Source organism: Schistocerca cancellata, chromosome 7 (assembly GCF_023864275.1).
Source record: "Schistocerca cancellata isolate TAMUIC-IGC-003103 chromosome 7, iqSchCanc2.1, whole genome shotgun sequence".
NCBI lineage: Eukaryota > Metazoa > Arthropoda > Insecta > Orthoptera > Acrididae > Schistocerca > Schistocerca cancellata.
In genome coordinates, this window is record NC_064632.1 from 324,358,249 (window position 1) to 324,377,721 (window position 19,473).

The following is a 19,473-nucleotide window of genomic DNA, read 5'->3' on the forward strand; positions in this document are numbered from 1 at the left end:
AGAGTGAAAGGGAAATACAGAAATATAACGATAACAATAGTGTATGCACCAACAGAGAAATCAGAAGAAGAAACAAAGGAAAAGTTTTATGAAGATCTAGAAAGGGCATGCAGTAAAGTACAAATGTATGATCTGTCCTTACTTATGGGAGATTTTAATGCACAGGTTGGGTGAACCGAATATGGAAGAGTATCTGGGAGATACACTTTGCATGAGGAAAGTAATGAGAATGGAGAAATGGTATGTCAGTTGACTGCTAGAAGTAATATGATCGTCAGGGGCACATGTTTCCCGCATAAAAGAATGCATCTCGGAACATGGAAATCAAGTGTAAGTGGAGTAGTCAATTAAATAGACCATGTGTTTGTAAAGGCACGACATGCCACGTCAGTTATCGATGTGAGGAGCTGCAGGGGCCCTAACTGTGACTCAGATCACTATGCTGTAAAAGCTGTGGTGAGAGAGAAACTATCTGTAACACCTAAACCTGGAATGGAGAAAAATACATACTGGGACACAGAAAACTGAATGATCCAGAAGTTGTGAAAGTGTTCCAAGCAAAAGTTAGAGATGCACTGACTCTCAGTGAGGAAACAATGGGAATCCAAAAGAGATGGACTAAGATCCAGAAAGCACTGAAAGAGTATGCAGAAGACATATTTGGGATGAGAAGAAATGCATGAAATGAGCAGTTTGATGATGAATGCAGGCTAGTAATAGAATGTAAAAATGCAGCAAGACAGAATGATACAGAGAGAAACAAAAAGAAACATAGAAGTGTACAAAGAATTAAGATCCAATGCCAAAGAATATGCAAGGAAAAGAAAAAAGAATGGCTGAAATCAAAGTTTAAAGAGATAGAAGAAATAAAGGAACACAATGAAACGAAGAAATTCTATCATGCCGTGGCAAAGATGAGAAAAAATTTTCAACCCAAACAAAATGCATGCAAAAACAGAAACAGTGAGGTAATAAGAGATGAATAAGAAATATTGCAGAGGTGGGCAGAATACTTTGAAGATATGCTCAACGAAAACTCAGATCAGGCCCGAAGAGGTACCCAGGAACAGGAAGAGAACACAGAGGCAAGACAAATTGAAAGGGATGACGTACAAAATCCAACAGTGCTGGAAGTGGAAACAGTGATAAATAAACTAAAAAATAACCATTCACCTGGTGAAGTTGGGATGTGACAGAAATAATAAAATCAGGGTGGCAAACTCTAAGATGTGAAATATTTAAACTAATAAAGAACATATGGGTAAATGAAAGCACACCAGAGGAGTGGAATACTGGAATAATATGCCCAATATATAAGAAAGGAGAAAAGGTCAATTGTGAAAACTGTAGAGGCCTAACCCCAGTGAATACAGTATATAAGATTTTCTCTGGAGTGCTGAATGAAAGAATAAACAAGTGTGTCAAAAAGATACTCAGAGAATACCAGTGTGGATTCCAAGCAAACAGAGGTACATCTGACCAGTTGTTTGCTGTTAGAGAAATAATGGAAAAATTTTGTGAATATGATATAGATCTCCACTTGACTTTAAACAAGCTTTCAATAGTATTAATAGACCAGCATTGTATAAAGGGCTGAAAGAATTGGGCATCTGTGATAAACTGAGAAGGTTAATCGAGCTAACAATGAAGGATACAAAAGCAAAAGTAAAAGTGAATAACAGAATGACCAGGCAGTTTGACTTTGAGGATGGAGTGAAACGAGGTGATGGCCTCTTTGCAGTCCTGTTTAACTTAGCGCTGCATAGTATCATACAAAAAGTAGATAAAAGAGGAACAATAATGATGAAGTCCAGCCAGATATGCACATATGCAGATGATATTGCCATCATGGCAAGGGATGTAACTTCGCTTACAGAAATATATGGACAAATGGAAGCAGAAGGAACAAGAATTGGATTTACTGTAAATGAAAGCAAGACAAAATATATGCTTATGTCCAATTATGAAGCTAGAAGAACACCACAGGACCTGAAGATCTCTGATAAATGCTTCAAAGCTGTTAGATGCTTCCATTATTTAGGTGTCCTCCTAACTAATGATAATAGTATGAGAAAATGTATTAAAGCAGGAATCAAAGCCTATTATGCGAACCTAAAGATACCCAAGAACTCCCTAATTACGAAAACAACTAAATTGAGAGTACACTATTACCTTGTGCGACCTGTTACCACATATGGATCAGGAACATGGACAGTGACAGAAGCAGACAATAACGGGCCTCCGAGAGTGGCAGAAAGTTGGAGAGTGAGATGCAACCATTAAATACAGGAGCTTATACAAGGGAAAGGTACAGTGAAATTTATCAAATCTCTAAGAATACATTGGTTAGAACCTGTGGAGAGGATGATGGAAGACAGGATGCCCAAACGAATAATAAATGCCAAACTGTATTCCATTAGAAGGAAGGGCAGACCAAGAGCTAGATGGATAGACAATGTGCTGGCTGACCTTGCCTAGATGGAGATCCGTGGATGGAAAAAGAAAAGTTGAGAACAGAGAGATATGGAGGAAGATTGTTGAGAAGAGCAAAGCCCACCAAGGACTGTAGTGTTGAAGAAGAAGAAGAACATGTTGGAGGGGGGAGGTGTGTGGCATAGAAGTATGAGGGAGGGTGGGTGGCCGGATTGTGTTTGTGCACCTCACTCTTTCATAGGCCCACAAACTGAGTACTGAGCATGTGATTTCCAACTCTATCTTCCCCACTACATCACAAGAAGCAACCACAGGATACTTCACAAAGTTATGCAGAACCTGCATTGTATGCCATATGAATCATTGGAGACATGTTGTGCAGATATGTCCAAGGAGTTTTTACCTTTGACAAAATGTGTTAACACTACATAGAATACAGATATGAATTACTAATAATACTGATACAAGCAATGCATATGGACAGAATCAGGTGTGCATGCTGAGGGTGCTAGAGAGGTGTATGCTGAGGGTGTTGAGAGGTGCACGTCGAGGGTGCTGAGACAGTGTGCAAAAATAATGGGAAGTACATGTAATATGTAGGTAGCTCCGATTTACTTTACTTGGGTCCAGCATGTCCAATTATAGTCCAACTGTTCCATGAGACAGGCAGGTTTGTCATTGGCAATGACAACAGAGGATAACTAATAAAGCTTTGGATATACTGATAGAATGCTACAAACAGAACTGGCTGACTTTGGTGCTGCATCTTCTTAAGTCGGCTCCATTGCGGCATTAGTCATGCATGTTGCATAGGTTGTGTCCTGGAGCTGACTGTGGACGGGGCAATCACATGAGTTACTGCTAACTTGTGGACATGGACTTGCTGGCATGGTATCAATAGTGTATCATATTTCTCCTGTGCACAACTCCTCACTGTCATTGTGTACTGGTACTTCCAGAAAAAAATTGTGGGGAGGCAAGTTCAGGCACAGGTGCCATTGGAGAGGGAAGAGCCAAAACTTAAAATCAATGCACACACCCTGATATTCGCCTTTCAGTGGCAAGAAACATCAGCCACCCATACCCAATCTTCCATTGGTGGAGGTGCAACAGTGACTGAAGGGTCCACAGTTTCCCATTGATATGCCACTGGGTGACGGGGTCCCACTGCTTGTGGCTGGGGCTGCTGGAATTGCGGAGAAAGCAACAGTGCTGCATTGATATCCATTGGATCCCTGTCCTGGAATGTAGGACCTGAGGCAGGTGAAGATGGTTGAGGCTGTGGCACCAAATGTGTAAATGAAAATCCTCTGGCAGGATCACGCAACCTACAAAAGTGGAGCTGATTCGGGTAGCTCTTCTGCAGTCCTGTGGGATCCTGTAAAACGCGCAAAGAATGGTCTAAGACTTTTGTGATAATGTCTCATCCCCAGTGCCAGTGTCTGCCAAAAAATCTGAAAAATGCATCACCATATACATTACACTTAGACTGCTGTGGAGGATGGACAGCCACTGAAGAGGGTGTGGCATCTGAAGCAGTGCCTGATGGTGCCAATGCAAAAGTTTCACTGGTGATTGCTGTTGCGTATGTGGGACCAGTTTCATGAGAGGACGCTAAAACTTGGTACTGCATATGGGAAGCACCTGACTTGTTCATGTGTCACTGAGAAGTTCCGACAAAGCATTTTGCTTCACCTTTAGATTGAGGATGGAAGGATGCTTCTATCACATGCGTGATGGTGTTGGCACCACAAAACTGCTGAAATTCTGGCAATGTGAACTGGAGTACATTGTCCAAAACCAGTGCTTCTGCAGATGTTTGATACAAAAAATCAACGTTAGACTCTTGATAGAACTAGCTATTTGTGGATCACATGGGGACGACAAATGGAAATTTACTGAAGGTGTGTACCACAATAAGCCATTGGGCATTCCAATAGGGACCTGCAATGTCAGCTTGCAGACAATGCCAAGGGGTGCTGGGCGTGGGTCATCAAATAACTTGTGTGGCAGAGCAGCACAGCTCCACACAAGCTGGACATTGCAAAGTCAATTGTTCTATTTGTGTATCCATGCAGAGGCATTGGACAAGCTGCTTAGTGCGTTCAGTGTATCTGAATCAGGAGATGGAGAATTTCCTTCGAAAGCAAATATGGCACAATCACACTAGACTGATCATTGTTTATGTGTAGTATGATAAATTCTTGCTGAGTTGATACATTGTGTTGAAGCACAAAAGAACAGTGAACCACCGGATCACTAATTTTCTGAATTGAATGTGTGGCTACACAGAGTGGTAGTACTGCAATAGAATCTTAAGACTGGGATCCACAGCAGTTGCAATTCATCGATGGTCATTGGGAAAACCATCAAGTGTTTCATTGTCCTGACCATCAGTGTCATAATGAGACTCCTCAGAGATCTTGAACACTGAATCAGTGACGACTGGTAGGTGAGAAGGAGTGTCTGCATTTGAATACTTAGCCATAGCCCCATGCACAATTTCGTACTGGTAATTTAGAAGGAGCAGAGACCAGCACAACAACGTTTGCAACATGTGCAGTAGGACTGGCTTTGAAGGGCTGAACAATGAGGTGAGAGGCTCATGATTTGTAACCAACTAAAATGTACTGCCATACAAATAATGGTGCAATTTAAGTACCCCACATATGATGCAAGAACTTGCTTCTCAATCAGTGAGTAGTTGCACTGTGAAGTTGCAAGTGAAGGCAATTGGACTCTCCAATGATCCAACTCTATGTGAGAGAACAGTGCCAGTCCTGTAAGAGGACGCATGAACAGAAGGCACGGGTAGCTTGGTGGGATCAAAGTGTACCAAACAACAATCGCTCAGTAAGGCATCTTTTGGTTTCCAAAACACAGATTGGCATACTACTGCCCTCTCCAATGGAACAATCTTTTGTTGAAGACATTGCAATGTATGGTATGAACCAACTGAATGTAATGGGTTAGTTTACCCAACACAGCTTGGAGTTACTGACATTTCTAGGAGCTGGGAGGTCCTGATTGGTGTGACTGCAAAGGTTGGATATCCTGACTGTTCATTAAATTTTCTAAATATTCAGTTTGTCTGTAAGAAGGAATACTTGTCTTTATTACAATTTACCCAGCATCTGAGAGCACATGAAACAATTTCCTGAGATTGGCAAGATATTTGCTGGGAGAACATTCTGAAATGACTGTTGTTGTTGTTGTGATCTTCAGTCCTGAGACTGGTTTGATGCAGCTCTCCATGCTACTCTATCCTGTGCAAGCTTCTTCATCTCCCAGTATCTACTGCAACCTACATCCTTCTGAATCTGCTTAGTGTATTCATCTCTTGGTCTCCCTCTACGATTTTTACCCTCCACACTGCCCTCCAATGCTAAATTTGTGATCCCTTGATGCCTCAAAACATGTTCTACCAACCGATCCCTTCTTCTAGTCAAGTTGTGCCACAAACTTCTCTTCTCCCCAATCCTATTCAATACCTCCTCATTAGTTACGTGATCTACCCACCTTATCTTCAGCATTCTTCTGTAGCACCACATTTCGAAAGCTTCTATTCTCTTCTTGTCCAAACTAGTTATCGTCCATGTTTCACTTCCATACATGGCTACACTCCATACAAATACTTTCAGAAACGACTTCCTGACACTTAAATCTATACTCGATGTTAACAAATTCCTCTTCTTGAGAAACGCTTTCCTTGCCATTGCCAGTCTACATTTTATATCCTCTCTACTTTGACCATCATCAGTTATTTTACTCCCTAAATAGCAAAACTCCTTTACTACTTTAAGTGTCTCATTTCCTAATCTAATTCCCTCAGCATCACCCGACTTAATTTGATTACATTCCATTATCCTCATTTTGCTTTTGTTGATGTTCATCTTATATCCTCCTTTCAAGGCACTGTCCATTCCGTTCAACTGCTCTTCCAAGTCCTTTGCTGTCTCTGACAGAATTACAATGTCATCGGCAAACCTCAAAGTTTTTACTTCTTCTCCATGAATTTTAATACCTACTCCGAATTTTTCTTTTGTTTTCTTTACTGCTTGCTCAATATACAGATTGAATAACATTGGGGAGAGGCTACAACCCTGTCTCACTCCCTTCCCAACCACTGCTTCCCTTTCATGTCCCTCGACTCTTATAACTGCCATCTGGTTTCTGTACAAATTGTAAATAGCCTTTCGCTCCCTGTATTTTACCCCTGCCACCTTCAGAATTTGAAAGAGAGTATTCCAGTTAACATTGTCAAAAGCTTTCTCTAAGTCTACAAATGCTAGAAACGTAGGTTTGCCTTTTCTTAATCTTTCTTCTAAGATAAGTCGTAAGGTCAGTATTGCCTCACGTGTTCCAACATTTCTACGGAATCTGAAATGACTATGTAATCCAAATAGTTTGAACAAGAAGGAACTGTGGCAGTCAGCTGTGGACAAATAACGTTGAAAAATTGCGGGTGTGCACTCACTGCCAATGAGCAATCTCAAAAACTTAAATAATGCCTTGTGGGTGATGATCACAAAAACTTTTTGTGACGACTGTTCATCCAAAGGAAGCTGCAAATAAGCACCACAAAGATCAGTCTTGGAAAAGAAGTAATGTGCTGCACCAAATTTGTGCACAAGATCTTCAGGCCATGGAAGGGAAAAAGTCACTCACAGCCTGTGGAATTACTGTTGCCTTGAAATCTCCACATAAGCATAACTAGCCTGAAGGTTTCTTCAGTACTAAAGGTGACTGGTTGCTACAGGGGAAATCACACCATTCTCTTGACATGATATGAGGTCATGTGCTGCCTGATCTCTGATAGCACAAGGGACGCGCTGTGTGACAGAAAACTGTGCTTTCGCATTGTCTTTCATTGTAATGTGACCCATAAAAGCCTTAAAATTATGAACTTTGCCTTGAAAAATGCCACTAAGTTTAGCTATCCATTCTATAAGCACAGAAGAGTTCACAGAGAGCATCTTGAATGTGCAAACAAACAGGTCAAAAGAGCCCATGTCACAAATATTTTCACTGTAACGTAAGCACAAAACTGTGAATGAAATAGTTTTCGTAAAGTTGCAAAAAATGGCAGGTAGGCCACATGTGCCTAGCATGAGAATGTCATGTCCACTGTAACCAGGAAGAGTTGCCTATTGCTTTTGTTGCTTGGGCTTGCCTAATAGTTCTTAGGTGCTTCTGTTCAATAAAGTCACTGATGCATCAGTGCCCAGATGCATGTGTTTTTAGTGATTGGCAATCCTGGCAAAGTGACAAACAATCTATTTCCTTCACGTAGAATGGAAGAATTGTGTGATTTATTTCTCTCTTGCTCTTGACTTGTACTATGTAACACTAAAATCACTACTATACTTGGAAAAAATTGCATTGACATCTTTTAGCTGGGACCTTTGAGAAATTGCAGAGCACTTGTTGGACTTGCATTTTTGCAAACAGACAGACTGGATGTGACCATGCTCACTGCAATTATAACAGATAGTGTCATGACGGGCACACCAGGTGTTTGTTAGTGAAAACCCTGAGGAAAAGGTTTAACACTGCTAGTCTGCTGCTGAGCACACTGATTCTGTTTACTTCACTGCTGACACTTGGTGTACTGTGGCACAATAATTATGGGTGCAACCTGTTTACTACGACTGTGTGTGGCACAAATAAGGAGTGGAATTGAAGTCAACCATTGATCTATGATATGAATCCTGACTCTCCACTAATTCCAAAACCTGTTGCAAGATAGGATCGGGATACTTAAGAATCTTCATATTCAAGGATCTGACATTGAGTAAAGGTGTCCCTTATCATTGCATAACTATAATAATTTTCACACTTACTCTTAAATTTGCAATGGCATGTAAGCCCTTGTAAGTCTGCTGCCCACTGCTCATGAGTGTTTAGGTTATTTACTCAAATGAAAGAATTTGTAATGTGCAACTGCCATATTATTCTGTTCATTGTAGGTATTTGTCTAGTGCAGCAATACATTCTTCATTGGAAACACTCTCAGACTGGGTGGTGGGGAAACATTTGCAGGCAAGCCTGTACACCCTGACTGTTGCAAGAAAATATGGTTGCCAGTCCTTATCTTTGGTGTGATGTGCCTAGAAGTGTGCAGTCTTGTCGTCATTTCCATAAGCTGCTGCATCTGCTGTGACTGAAACTGAACAATCTTTGTTACTGACAGTTTTTGTGGAGGACTAGCCATGATCAATACATGCAAAAGTTATGAGAATGGGTTAAGTATTCTGAAAAGCAATACACAAATGCAAAGCAAGGCAAGGATGGTGAAGAACGACAATTCTGCTAGAAAATATTTGCACCAGGTAGTTTTATTGCGAGAAGTTGAACCAGACTGGAACACTTGTGGGAACAGTCTCGTCGCCAGTTGTTTGGTCAGTGCAGGGGTGGATGCCAAGGAGTAGGTGTATGCTGAGACAGCAAAAAATAATGAGAAGCACATGTAATGTGTTCGTAACTCTGGTTTACTTAACTTGAGTTCAGCAAGTCCAATTACAGTCTAACAGTTCTGTGAGACAGGCAGATTTGTCTTTTACAAAAGGAGGTAACTAACAAGTCTTTGAATGCAGTGATAAAATGTTACAAAAATGCTCAGCTGTCATTGGTGCAGCATCTTCCTAAGTTGACTCTGTAGTGGTAGTAGCTGTGCATGCTAAGAGGGTGTGTTTTGGAGCTGGCTGCAGATTGGTGGAACAGTTACATGAGTTATGCCAACTTCTCAAAATGGACTGCCTGGTATGGTATTGATAGCATGCAAAACCACAAGAATAAACGCAAGTCTTTGCACACTGCTCTACACTGCTAGAGAGGAAATTGATTCTTAGTCATACCGTATGGCAGCTTAGTGTTCTTCTGGAAAAGATGACTTCCTTCACTGGGAGCACTGCCTGATTCTCAGTTTACAGACAGACTATACTTCCCCAGCATTTTCTGTTCAGTTCTGTTATGTGAATAGACAAAATAACATTACTGAACATGTGTTTATATGGTGCAGTTATTTTCAGTTTGTCTACTTATTTGCAGTTGTTAAGTGAGCTAGTATATGTAAAATATGTTCCTGTGTGTTTAATTTGTTAGTGTGATGTTGATGTTGTCAGTGACTTTTGTAGTGTTAGAGGGAAAGAGATTAGGTTGGTAAATATGACTCCTTGCTGCTGGCTTGTCATTGACAGCATATTGTACAGCTGTGTAATTCTGTTTGAGTCACTTGATGGTGACTTGTGAATTAATGAATGATCAGAAAGTTACTGCACTTCCCTCTCCATTAATTGTGTTACTGATAGATTGCATAAGTCTTTTCTTTTCAGAAATAACTGGCACTTGTAGAGTGGGCTGCACTGACTGAAAGCATTTGCCATGCATCCACAACATATGTTTCAAAATGGGAGTGAATATATCTGCTGGAAAGTGACTGATGATGTTCAAGTCTATAACAGTAACCTGCTGTAATGCATTGCTTGACTTAAGCATGCTGAAATATCTGAAGTTCTGTAACACAAAGGTGTCCTATTTCTGCTGCTGAGGGAGACAGTTTAAGACTCTGGGGCTCTTCAGATTTTGTGAGACATGAGGCAGGGGTGATGCATTTGATACCCTATATGCTGTGAAAAGTATTCCAGACGATGATAGTATAGGCAATGAAACTGACAATGTGGAATACATATTGACTGCATTTTACACTTGAAAAAGGGTTCTTCAGTGTGGTAGACATTTGACAGCTCCAGTTGTTGAGCTCCTTTATGTAACAGCTCACTTAACAACTGCAAATAACTACTCACTTAATAAACTGAAAATAACTCCACAATATAAACATGAACTGAATGAAGTTATTTTGTCTACTCACATAAGAGAATTGGACAGGAAATGCAGGGGAGGTGTAGCCTGTCTGTAAACTGAAAAGAGCAGTGCTCATGTTGGCGCAGGTTACCTTTTCAAGAATGACACTACAAGTGCCGTACAGGATGACTATGAATCAATTTCCCCTCTAGCAATGTAGAATAGTATGCAGAGATTTATGTACATTCTGTCCATATGTGTATCTTAATGTTATTAGTAACTCATATCTGCATTCCATGTAGTGTGCATTTTGTGCAAAATAAATACTCCCCAGGCATGTCTGTGCACTATGTTGCCAGTGATTCATAAGTCACACTGTGGAGGATCCATATAACTTCACAAAAAACTCTGAAGTTGCTTCTTGTGATGTAGTTGGATATACAAGAATGAGAAGTCGCCTGCTCAGCCTATGCAGACCTATGAAAGAGGGAAGTACATGGCCACAATCCAGTGACCTACTTTCCTTCACACTTCTGTTCCAAAAACTTCCATCCAGTTACACACCCGGAAAACAATTTATCCCTTGATACAGCTCAAATGCAATTAGATGTCGTACACACATTTAATATTTGCTTTTAACCTACTTCATTTAAAGATAAACATTAATTTTACACTATTAGAAGAATATTTTTAATAATATGTGATTTTTCCAACTGCTGCAATATGGAAAATATTAGTCCTAGGGGAAAAATGAATAAGACCATTTGTGTAGGGAATTTAATGTAGTTTAATTTTGTACTGGGAAACATTTTTGTTGAAACTGTGGGTTTCAAGTTGTTCGAGAAAAATGTTGAAAAGTGACCATTAAATGTCTCCCCACTCCATCGCTCACACCTGACTGGTCAGGACACTCCATCGAAGCACTGTCCAAACATTTCTGACTGTATGATTTTTCCCCTTAATTTTCTCTTGTTGACTGGACTACATTGGCAACAACGGGAGGCAGCGGGCTAATCAGGGCTACACATTCTGTGTGGTTCTTACAGAAAATTAGTCAGTATATGCCTGAACAGGTCCAACAGAGCATCATCAAATATCTCTGTAATCAGTTCCAGCGAGTCTTTCAGTGACACCATAGTGAACAGGGATACCACTCAAAACTGACCATTATATCAGATTCTGTGATAAGTAGTTGCTTGAAACATTGCGAGAAGTCCCCAGAGTTGTGGATCTGGTGAATGCACTTCCCCACATATGGTAAGAGCAGTTTCTGCATGTACTTGACTATGGTAAATTGATGCACTAATGTTGCTAACAGTCAGGCGCATGTGTCAAGCCCTCTTTGAGTGCTTTTGGCAGCTCATGTAGTCTAGTTGGAACTGGCAATTTGATTGTAGTTGCTTGATGACATAGTCAGGCATATCTGTTTCCTTAAAGGGAGCCCTAGACATCTTGTCCACTTTGTCTGTGGGGTCACATTCCAAAAGTCTGTAAGTGTGTAAGTAGGGTCCTCCAGAAGTTGTTATGTTTCCTAATTATAATCAGCTTACTGCAAAATGACTGGAGTTCATTTTGTGTGCTGACAACACCTTGGTGCTCTGTCTTTCCAGTGCCTCTGGAGTGCAAGCCTCTTATCACTTGAGATATCAATTTTGGAAGCTTAGCATTGATGACTGCTGCTGAATTTGGTCAAAGTGTGTTGGCTACTTACTCCACTGCACTGATGAAACCTGAAATGGACACATTTCTAGGAGTTGTTGTGAAACTGAGGTCCTTGCCCAATATCTTCAGTGTGGCGTCATCAAACTGCTTGCCACGTAGGTTAATCAACGTGAGTGTCCTCTGTCTGGATAGGGACTGCGACTGCTGTGTTCGGATGCAGGCTGAGTTGGCATCCCTTCGCTCCCAGCTTCAGGCGGTGTTGGCTTCTGTCACACAGCTTGAGGCTGTTGCCAATGGGCATCACTGTGGGGGTCCGGACGGGGGTTTGTCAGGGACGGCCAGCTCGTCGCATGCATCCCCCGATCGGACTAAGACTGTGGCTGCCCGGGATACTGCCCACATTGAGGCTGACACCTCACCTGTGGTAGAGTGAGAGGTCATCTCAAGGTGTGGCAGGGGGTGAAAGACATTCTGGAGGGCTGAATGGAAGACCTCTCAAGTTTGTCTGATGAACCGGTTTCAGGATCTGCCTCTGGATGATACTGATCTTCGGCCGGATATGGCTGCTTGTCCTGTTCCAGAGATTGCCCCTCAGTCTGCAGTCACAGAGGGTGAGCTTACTGGTAGTTGGGAGCTCCAACGTCAGGTGCATAATGGGCCCCTAAGGAATATGGCTGCAAGGCAGGGGAAGAAAACCAATGTGCACTCCGTGTACATACTGGGGGGAGTCATTCCAGATGTGGAAAGGGTCCTTCCGGATGCCATGAAGGGTACAGGGTGCACCCATCTGTGGGTGGTCGCTCATGTTGGCACCAATGATGTGCGTCGCTATGGAAATCCTCTCTGGCTTCCGGCGGCTATCTGATTTGGTGAAGACTGCCAGTCACGCTAGCGGGATAAAAGCAGAGCTCACCATCTGCAGCATCGTCGACAGGACTGACTGCGGACCTTTGGTACAGAGCCGAGTGGAGGGTCTGAAACAGAGGCTGAGATGGTTCTGCGACCTTGTGGGCTGCAGATTCCTCGACTTGCGCCCTAGGGTGGAGGGGTTTCTGGTTCCGCTGGATAGGTCAGGAGTCCACTACACACAGTAGTCGGCTACACAGGTAGCAGGGGCTGTGTGGCTTGGACTGGGTGATTTTTTAGGTTAGATGGCCTTGGGCAAGTACAGAAAGGGCAACAGCCTCAAAGGGTGCGGGGCAAAGTCAGGACATGTGGGGACCAAGCAGCAATCGGTATTGTAATTGTAAACTGTGGAAGCTGCGTTGGTAAAGTACTGGAACTTCAAGCGCTGATAGAAAGCACCGAAGCTGAAATCATTACAGGTACGGAAAGCTGGCTGAAGCCAGTGACAAATTATGCCGAAATTTTGACAAAGGCACAGATGGTGTTTAGAAAGGATAGACTGCATGCAACTGGTGGTGGCATGTTTGTCACTGTTAGTATAAGTTTATCCTGTAGTGAAATAGAAGTGGATACTTCCTGTGAATTATTATGGGTGGAGGTTATACTCAACACCCGAGCTAAGTTAATAATTGGCTCCTTTTACCGACCTCCCGACTCAGCAGCATTAGTGGCAGACTAACTGAGAGAAAATCTGGTATATATTTCACATAAATTTCGTCAGCATGTTATAGTCTTAGGTGGAGATTTCAATTTACCAGATATAGACTGGGACACTCAGATGTTTAGGACGGGTGGTAGGGACAGAGCATCGAGTGACATTATACTGAGTGCACTATCCGAAAATTACCTCGAACAATTAAACAGAGAACTGACTCGTGGAGGTAACATCTTGGACTTACTGATAACAAACAGACCCAAACTTTTCGACTCTGTAAGTGCAGAACAGGGAATCAGTGATCATAAGGCCGTTGCAGCATCCCTGAATATGGAAGTAAATAGGAATATAAAAAAAGGGAGGAAGGTTTATCTGTTTAGCAAGAGTAATAGGAGGCAGATTTCAGACTACCTAACAGATCAAAATGAAAATTTCTGTTCCAACACTGACAATGTTGAGTGTTTATGGAAAAAGTTCAAGGCAATTGTAAAATGCGTTTGAGACAGGTACGTGCTGAGTAAAACTGCGAGGGATGGGAAAAACCCACTATGGTTCAATAACAAAGTTAGGAAACTACTCCGAAAGCAAAGAGAGCTTCACTGCAAGTTTAAATGCAGCCAAAACCTCTCAGACAAACAGAAGCTAAACAATGTCAAAGTTATAGTAAGGCAGGCTGTGCGTGAAGCGTTCAGTGAATTCGAAAGTAAAATTCTATGTACTGACTTGACAGAAAATCCTAGGAAGTTCAGGTCTTACGTTAAATCAGTAACTGGATCGAAACAGCATATCCAGACACTCTGGGATGATAATGGCATTGAAACAGAGGATGACACGCGTAAAGCTGAAATACTATGGCTGACATCGAAATAAGTGTCCAGGGAATAGAAAAGCAACTGAAACCACTCAACAGAGGAAAGTCCACTGGACCTGACGGGAAACCATTTCGACTCAACACCGAGTACGCGAAAGAACTTGCCCTCCTTCTAACAGCCATGTACTGCAAGTCTCTAGAGGAATGGGAGGTTCCAAATGATTGGAAAAGAGCACAGGTAATCCCAGTTTTCAAGAAGGGTCGTCCAGCAGATGTGCAAAACTATAGGCCTATATCTCTGACATCGATCTGTCGCAGAATTTTAGAGCATGTTTTTTGCTCGCGTATCATGTCATTTCTGGAAACCCAGAATCTACTCTGTAGGAATCAACATGGATTCCAGAAACAGCAATCGTGTGAGACCCAACTTGCTTTATTTGTTCATGAGACCCAGAAAATATTAGATACAGGCTCACAGGTAGATGCCATTTTCCTTGACTTCTGGAAGGCATTCGATACAGTTCTGCACTGTCGCCTCATAAACAAAGTAAGAGCCTACAGAATATCAGACCAGCTGTGTGGCTGGATTGAAGAGTTTTTAGCAAACAGAACACAACATTTTGTTCCCAATGGAGAGACGTCTACAGACGTTAAAGTAACTTCTGGCGTACCACAGGGGAGTGTTATGGGACCATTGCTTTTCACAATATATATAAATGACCTAGTAGATAGTGTTGGAAGTTCCATGCGGCTTTTCGCGGATGATGCTGTAGTATACAGAGAAGTTGCAGCATTAAAAAACTGCAGCAAAATGCAGGAAGATCTGCAGCGGATAGGCACTTGGTGCAGGGAGTGGCAACTGACCCTTAACATAGACAAATGTAATGTATTGCGAATACATAGAAAGAAGGCTCCTTTATTGTATGATTATATGATAGCGAAACAAACTCTGTTAGCAGTTACTTCTGTAAAATATCTGGGAGTATGCGTGCGGAACGATTTGAAGTGAAATGATCATATAAAATTAATTGTTGGTAAGGTGGGTGCCAGGTTGAGATTCATTGGGAGAGTCCTTAGAAAATGTAGTCCATCAACAAAGGAGGTGGCTTACAAAACACTCGTTTGGCCTATACTTGAGTATTTCTCATCAGTGTGGGATCCGTACCAAGTCGGGTTGACAGAGGAGATAAAAAAGATCCAAAGAAGAGCGGCGCGTTTCGTCACAGGGTTATTTGGTAAGCGTGATAGCGTTATGGAGATGTTTAGCAAGGCTCTCAAGTGGCAGGCTCTTCAAGAGAGGCGCTCGCATCGCGGTGTAGCTTGCTGTCCAGGTTTCGAGGGGGTCCATTTCTGGGTGAGGTATCGAATATATTGCTTCCCCCTACTTATACCTCCCGAGGAGATCACGAATGTAAAATTATAGAGATTCGAGCGCGCACGGAGGCTTTCCGGCACTCGTTCTTCCCGCGAACCATACGCGAATGGAACAGGAAAGGGAGGTAATGACAGTGGCACGTGAAGTGCCCTCCGCCACACACCGCTGGGTGGCTTGCTGAGTACAAATGTAGATGTAGATGTAGATGTGATGTTCTTTCTTACTCACACATTCCTGGACTGGCAAGCTGAGGCATTCTTGTTGGTGTGCTCTACTAGGTCAAGAGGCACTGTCTACCTTGTCCCTAGCTTCATGTGCTAAGGAGGCTGCCACGCAGGTGAATGTGTAAAAGCTTACTGGCTACCACATCTAGCCTGTGTGCATATCTTGAATCCTTTCTCACATAAGTGCCATGCTTGCCTGGCATTTTATATTGTGTTCACCTCTTTGGAGAAAGTCTGGTAATATATCTCCATTTCAACATCTCAGCAGGAAACTGAGAGAACCGAGCATCCTTCCTGTCCTCTGTCAAAGCTTGTCCAGCTTAATACTTCAGAACATCTCCCATCTGTAGAGTCTCTCGAAGTGACTCTTTAGGCTTTCCCAGCAACCTTGTGGTATCGGGTATCAGGTATCATACTGGATATCCCCATTATACATGCACAACATTTCTAAAACATGACTCATTATTTTCATCAAGTGCTACTTGAGACTGTTTGCCAAATGGAACAGATGCAGTATTTACAACTACGGCCTTTCCTCTTCATAATTGGTCCCAGGCTTCAGGTTGCAGTCCACTCCCACTAGAAGCATGTTTAGGCAGTCCCTCTTCTGCCCAGTGCGCCAAACTGACTGTTGGTGTTATGTCTTGAGATTGGTGCGTCTGTCTGTGTGGTGACATATTGTTTTTGGTCTGGTGTGGTTCTAGGTATATCCTTTGTGTTATGATCCCACCAAAAGTGATCTTAGACATTCCCTCCCCAATCTGGTGTGCCAGGTTCACCACTGTTGTTTTGTCAGCAGTCCAGCGTACCCATGTGTGCTTTGGCATTCTGTTCTTGGTCCAGTGGGGTTCTGGGTGTTCTCTCTGTGATCCGTTTTCACTAGAGTGCCCTGCTCTGTTGTATCTGTGGTCCATTGCACCCAGCACTCTGTCTGGGGTTCGTTCCCGATGCCCACACTCACAATTCCTCTCTGTGAAGTTCTGTTGCTGCCCCATTACATTTTTAGGAACTACAGTGTAGACTCCCAGGATCTACTGAGTTGGCACCCAGTGTCATGATCCATGAGGTTTATCCTGACCTTTATCTCTATAGAGTCTCATATAATATTGTGCCAGTATTTGAGGGTCTATTTCAGAAGCCTCGTTTTATCAAAGTTCACGGAATGATTGTATTTGAGACAGTTCTTACACACTTGATGTTACGCGTCCTGAGGATTCTACAAACTGCAGTAGAAATAGATCCTGTGTAGGTCAGGTACACCAGTCTTCACTTCAGCTTGTTTTCTTCTAGAATATGTGGCGGTATGGTTAGTTGGATGGCCTTCTGAAACTATGTGTTGATTTTTATGGAACGCTGGTCCAGATGCTCAGTTGTCCTTCCAAACTATCTGAGTCTGACAAGATGTGTGCCCTGTGGACCAGTGTCTTAAGAACTCCATTCTGCTGCACTGTGTGGTAACTGGTGCTGGCTTGTAGGTATAAATAATAGTGTGTAGGTTTGAAATACACCACTTGACCAAAAAACCCATCTGCTCACCTTTTGACAAGTACATCCAGAAATGGCAACTGTCCATTCTTTTCCAGTTCCATGGTGAACTTAATATTTGAATGGAATGAGTTGAGAAGTTTCAAAAATTTGCTGAGCTTCTCCTTAGCATGTGGCCAGATCACAAAGCTATCATGCACATACCTGAAGAAGTATGTGGTTTATATCTAGCCATTTGGAATGCTTCCTCTTCACATCTGTCTGTGAACACATTGGCAACTACTGGAGACAGAGGGCTGTCCATGCCTACACCTTCTGTGTGCTTGTGTGGCCAATATGTTCATGGAGGGATTTGAAGAGGAGGCATTGGAGATGGCTAGATAGAACCCTACATGCTTCTTATGGTGTGTGAATGATACTTTTGTGATCTGGTCTTATACTAGGGAGAGTATCTTAACTCAGCTCTGAGTTACATCCTCTCTCCTCCCATGGCGACGGTGATATTGTCAGAGATCAACCCTTACTTACAGGCCTCACCACCAATGGTGCTGCGATTTGCAAGCTGCCACCACAAGTGGCACTCTGGGAAGAAATCATGCCCCCAGAGCACATGATGCATCACCTGATGGGATCTGTGACCTCCAGCTAGCCATAACCGTGTGCCCAAAGTCCAGAGAATTCACTCTCTAAAGTGCTCGCTTATATGGAACTTTCATTTCACCTGCTGCAGTCAGTTGATTGGCTTTGACCATGGACTATGAGTGGACTCTGATTTTGGCTGTCTCACTTCTATTTGTGCATGTCCAAACTTAAAAGTGTGTGTATTAACTGTGCATGTACCGTATCGGTGTATTTTACCCAATAAATTGTGCTCATAATTGCTGACTTTAATGCATCTGCCCTTAAGAAAAAACAGTAAGTTCCTAAATCTAGAAATACTGTCATTACCTGTTTGTGTATGCAGCTGTATTGGAAGTTATGTTTTTTATATAATGTGGAATACTTTCAACATGAATGAGTTGTCTACAAGGATAATGGTTCATAAATTATATAAATAACTGTTGTAACATTCAGGGCTTACTGACAGTCAACTTCAGGAGCAAAATGCAGGCATTTCATTGGTCATTTCCTTCTCAAGCAGTCAAGTGGTCTTCAGCAAATAGCTGCTTCCTGCTTGGGCTTTTCAAAGGTTCCTTTCAAAGGATGCTGGAAAGTGTCTACCATACTGGAAAGTCACAAGCCCTTAAGTTACATGAGGGTGATACAAATGTGAATGGTAATTGCACTAGTGTATTACACAAGCAGTTCCGAGCAGGATGGTGGAGTGGGGCGTTAGGGAGGGAGAACCAGCTAGATTTGATGCTGCCCTCTGTTCTGGGCACATTACAACCATGATTGAACACGAGGTTCCTTCATCTGTTGCACAACATATTATCATGAAGTTTTTTACCTGTAAAGGGGTAGGATCTCTGGAATTTTTAATTCATTTGAAGGCACAATTTGGGGAAGCTATGCTGTCACAGAACCAAGTGTTTACTTGGGCCAGACAGTTTAAGAGTGCCCAAGAAAGTGTCGTGTTTGATATCCAAGGTGATGAGGCTGAAATGATGATGAGAACAACACAACTCCCAGTTCACGAGCAGAGAAAATCTCCAATCTGACTGGTAATCAAATCTGGGCCCGCTGCATGGTAGGCAAGCATGTTACCATTCAGCTAAGCAGGCGGACGGCAGTAGCATTATTTATGTTAAATGCCACCACAGGGGATGTGATCTTAGCTGTTTTAGAGACAAACATAGATATTTGGTGAGTTTACTGCACAAAATGCATTCAGTCTGTGTGCAGGCCATGGTGATCAACTGTGTATGCATACCCCATATCATGGTAAATTTTCCCTAATCTAAGTATAATTGGCTTTTCGGAAGTTTCACAAAACATGCTGAATGATGTTACCAAAGCTTTATAGGATTTTTATGTCCTGCCAATGTGCATCATATTATAAAGGAGTCCTACTTGTAACACAGAAGTCAGACTCAATACAGATGTTTCCTATTGAGGCAAAGCTAATTAATATGGTGATACAGTGCAGATTGTTCACATAGTTGAAATATTAAACATT

At 42.3% G+C, this 19,473-nt stretch overlaps 1 protein-coding gene across 1 annotated transcript in view; it reads left to right on the plus strand.

Moving 5' to 3' along the window:
* LOC126092749 (cilia- and flagella-associated protein 44) overlaps positions 1–19,473 on the plus strand; it is a 668,515-nt gene that overhangs the window by 115,405 nt on the left and 533,637 nt on the right. The gene's annotated exons all lie outside the window — the stretch shown is intronic.